This window comes from Enhydra lutris, unplaced genomic scaffold, assembly GCF_002288905.1.
Source record: "Enhydra lutris kenyoni isolate GAN:26980312 unplaced genomic scaffold, ASM228890v2 scaffoldscaffold1, whole genome shotgun sequence".
Classification (NCBI taxonomy): Eukaryota; Metazoa; Chordata; class Mammalia; order Carnivora; family Mustelidae; genus Enhydra; species Enhydra lutris.
In genome coordinates this window covers 60220169-60224965 of record NW_019154085.1, presented here as the reverse complement: position 1 = coordinate 60224965, position 4797 = coordinate 60220169, and the positions used below count along the sequence as shown (strand labels likewise).

The following is a 4797-nucleotide window of genomic DNA, read 5'->3' as shown; positions in this document are numbered from 1 at the left end:
GTCTTCAGAAGGAGGTACAGCTCTGTCGAAACCTTGATTTTAGTACCGTGAGACTCAAGTCAAATTTCTGACCTATAGATTTCAAGATGAAAAAATGTATATTAAGCCACTAAATTTTTAGTAATTTGTTACATCACAATAGATAACTAATGCTATACATATCTCAGCTATGATATATACTATGCTTATAGATGTAGTTTGTTCATTCGCATCGCTTCATAAAATTCCATTATATGAATATTCTATAACTTACTTTTCCCTTTAATTTTTGGGCATTTGGCTAGTTTTCAGTTTGAAACTATTAAAAATAGTTCTGCCTTAAGCATTCTTGTGCCTGTACTTAGAGAATATATGTCCATATTTCCGTTATGTCTATGAATGGAATCGCTGAGTCATGGAGTATATGTACATTCAATAGTAGTGTTTACTATCAGTTTTTCAAGGGTTTTGTATCCAATTGCGCTCTGACCATCAGTGTATGAGAAGTTCCCATGCAGGGCATATTCTCCAGCACTTGATATTTTCAGTCATTTTATTTTTAACCATCTGTATGTGTGGTGATATTACATTGCGTTTTTAATTTGTATTATTTTCATTATTAACACTTAGTTTACTGTTTTTAAAATAAGTAGATGTTAAATTTTACCAAATTACCTCTCTGCTTCTATAGAGATGACCATATAATTTTTCTGTTGTGTTTACATTAATATAGTGGATTATGTTGATGGATTTCCCAAAGTAAAAATACTCTTAATTTCTTGGAATAAACTTTGCTTAGTCATGAAGTGCTCCTTTTTTCTAAAACACAACTGTGTTCCATTTTCTAATAGTTTATTTAGGATATTGGAGCTAGATTGATGAGCAATATTGGCCAGTAAGTTTCTTCCTTTTCATATCTTTATAGGGTTTGGTTTCAAGGTTATGCAGGCTCCATATGAAGAGTTAGTACTTATCCCTGTTTATCTGTTCTCTGGTAGATTTGTGTAGTGTTGGTTTGGAAGGATTCATAGTTTAATTGATTATGGAGTGGAATTTTCTTTATGGGAGGATTTAAAAAATTGGATTAATGTATTTAGGCTATTTAAGACTATTCATATTATAAATTTCTTATTAGGTCTCTTTGATAAGTTGAGTTTTCAGAAGACTTTTCCATTTCATTCAAATTGTCAAATTTATTGCCTGAAAATTTTGCATATTTAATCAATATGATCTTAATATTTGGACGATTTATATGGATACCTTCTCTTACATTCCTGATGTAGGTAATTTGTATTTTTTTCTTTTTGTTTTAATCTGACTTGCTAAGGGTTTTCAATTTTATTTAAAGTTAAAACAACTTCTTTTTTTTCTTCTTTATTTACTTCCAGATTTTTCTCAGCAGCTTTCATTTAGAGAAGTGTTTCCAGAATATTTTTTTCAGAGGAGCTGTTGTTCCATACATACTCTTCCATGTCTGCTTCAGTCTTATCTTTCTCCCATTCTTCAGTTTTCCAAGACTCATGGTATAAAACTATTAGCAGATAATAGTGCATAATCATAATTCTGTCTCTTTAAAGGGAACCTGTCTGTTTTGATGGTAAGTACATCTGTAGTCTTGCAGTATCGCTCTCCCACAAGTTTAATGAGTTTCTTCTTTGCATGGTCATCTAATTTCAAACTGGAAAGTTTAATCCTTAAGGTTACTACTCGTGCTTTGGGGTTTCGGATAGATGGTCCTGCTGAAACATAATCAGTTGTGTCTATTTCAATGGGAAAATGCTTCTCACATTTCTCATCACTGTCCAGAGCAGCTGGCCACTCAGTGCAGAAAGCTTTAAGAGCTTCACAGTACTTTTTAATTGTTACAGGAGTTAAATGCAGGAAATTGGGGATCTTTAATAGTTCTAGATTTCCCTCCTTTGCCATGGGCACCCCCCTTTTTACTGGATAGCCCATTCGAACGGGAAGAGGTACAGCAGAGGGTTAAATGGTGCTGCAACAGGATAAACACTAGGCCAATCTTGGTCAACAGTCATTTTCTCTGTCCTAGGAGGTAGTGCCTTTCTTCTCAGTGGTCTTTCAGATCTGGGTGTCCTGTCTGCTGTACGCGGGCTTGGTATCGTGGAGCGGGTGGCCCGAGACATGGAGGTACAGAAAGCACGCAGGGTCCTGGTCCCCGGCTGTAGGGCTAGCCACGCGGAGAGTACGGCAGCCGCCATGGTCGCGAGGACAGCACGCCGGATCTAAAACAACTTTTTGATAATTTTTTCTGTTGTATGCTTATTTTGTATTTCATTGATTTTTCAATCTTACTATTTACTACCTTCTTCATTCTTAAGGGTTGATTTGTGTGTGTTTGTGTGTATCTTGAAATGGATTCTTAGTTGGTTTTTTAGTATTTCTTCTTTTCTGCTCTATGAACTTACTTATGTCTATTCCTTTTAAGCACTGCATTATTAGCTCTATCCAGCAAGGTTGGATGTGTCATGTCTTCATTATTATTTGGTCCATAACATTTTCTAATTTTTAACACGATATTTTCTGTGACATACAAATTACTTGGCATTTCTAAGTATGGAGTTATTATGGTTTCCTTTCTATTATTCAGTTTTTAGATAAATTCTGTGGTGAGAGAATATACTCTAAGTGATTTCAGTTATTTGATATTTTTAAAGATTTCTTTTTATGGCTTAACACATGATCAATTTGGTGAAAGTTTCTGTGCAGTTCAAAAATGTAAATGATGTTATTGTTGTGTGCAGTGTAAGTGAATTTGATCGTTTTGTTATTTGTGTTGTTTAAATCTTCTACGCCTCTACTCCTTTTCCTGTGAGTTGTAGATACAGGTCTGTTAATTCATCCCCCATAATTGTGGAATTGTCTGTTGTCCATTTCGATCTCTAATTTTCTGCTTTGTATATATTAAAGCTATGGTACTTACTGCATGTATATTTAGAATTGTGATATTTTCTAGGTGATTGACCTCTGCATGATTTTAAAATGTCTATTAGTAGTAGTAGTGCTTCTTGCCTTATTGCCTACATTTTCTGTTATTATAAAGATACCAGTGTTTGTTTTATTAGTGTTTTCATAATTCTTCAGTTCATATCCTTTTATTTTCACCATGTCTGTGTACTTATATTCAAAATGCTTTTCTTGTGAGCAGAAGAGTTATTCTTTATTTCAATCGAACAAAACATTGTATTTTAATTAAAATATTCTATCCGTTTACCTTGTAATTACTAATATAGTTGGATTTAAACTACCATATTACTATTAGTTTCCTAATAATAATATGATAGTTCCAGTTGCTTTGTTTCTCCTTTTAAGTTTTCTTTTGGATTTGAATAATATTTTTATTATTCCATTTTCCCTCTCTATTATCTTCTGAATTATACATTCTTTTATTATTCTTTTAGTGCTTACTGATTAAAAATTTATCTTTGACTTATTACCATCTAATACAAGTTATTAATAATTTTGCTGCCCTGTAATGCCAGCATCTTAGAATGTTTTACTTTCAAGAATCTATCTCCATTTTTGCACTATTGTTGTAATGAATTTTAGGCCCATATTTATGTTTCACATTTCATAAGACATTACAGTTATTGTTTTATGCAATCTCCCCAAATATACACCATTTTTCATGCTGTTACTTCCTTTAAGCATGTCATTTATTTATCTGGAATTATTTCACTTCAGTTTGAGAACATTTTTTATATATCTTTTAATGCATATTGAAGATACAATCTTTGTTTTTGTTTGCTGAGAACATCTTTATTTTGTGTTTGTTTTTGAAGAATATTTTGATTCAATGTAGGATTCCAGACAAAATAATTATTTTAACACTTTAAAATATTAACCCGTTACTTTCCAACTTCATTGTCTCCGATGAGAAGTCATCAGTTAGTCTTATTTTTGTTCTTTTGAAAATAATGTTTTTTTGTTGATTGCCACTTATGAGAATTTTTCCTTCTTTTTGGTAATCAGTAACTTGACTATGATGTTCACAGTTATATTTTTTGAAAGCTTGATTGTGACTTGTTGAGCTTTTTATATCTATGTGTTGATAGTGATTTTCTGTTTTTATTTTTTTTATTTTTTTAAAGATTTTTATTTATTTGACAGACAGAGATCACAAGTAGGCAGAGAGGCAGGCAGAGAGAGAGGAAGGGAAGCAGGCTCCCTGCTGAGCAGAGAGCCTGATTTGGGGCTCCATCCCAGGACCCTGAGATCATGACCTTAGCCGAAGGCAGAGCCTTTAACCCACTGAGCCACCCAGGCGCCCCTGATTTTCTGTTTTTAAAAATCTCAACTAACATCTCTAGTATTTCTCTCCGTTCTTCCATTTACAGAATTCTTGACAGAATTCCTCATTATCTGTAATGCTCTTTTGTTGTTGTTATTCTGTGTTTCAGTTTGGATATTTCCTATTGATCTGTCTTTTGCTTTGTCTGAAGTCCTGTTGAAAACTATCTATTGAATTCTCGATTTCAGATAATGTGTTTTCATTTCTGCAGTATTCATTTTATTCTTATTGTGTAGTGAACTTCCCCATGTTACCAGTTTTTCCATCATTTCTCTAATTTCTTGAATATATCAGTCATAATCACTTTTAAATCATTAACTTCAGATCTCAGTATTAGGACCACCTGAAAGTCCAATTTTATTGTCTTTTTTCCCCTTGGGTACTATCACGTGCTCCCATCTTTCTATATAATTAATGATTTTTCATATAATTATGACTACATAAAAACTGTAAAAGTTCTGATAATAGATAACTTTTTTCACTACAGAGGTGCTAGGAAATGAATTTAA

General features: G+C 32.8%; 1 pseudogene; it reads right to left on the bottom strand.

Annotated features, from left to right (window-relative positions):
* Nucleotides 1–1426: 1426 nt before the first annotated feature.
* On the bottom strand, nt 1427–2198 carry LOC111146032 (annotated as a pseudogene).
* Between the last annotated feature and the right edge of the window lie 2599 nt (nt 2199–4797).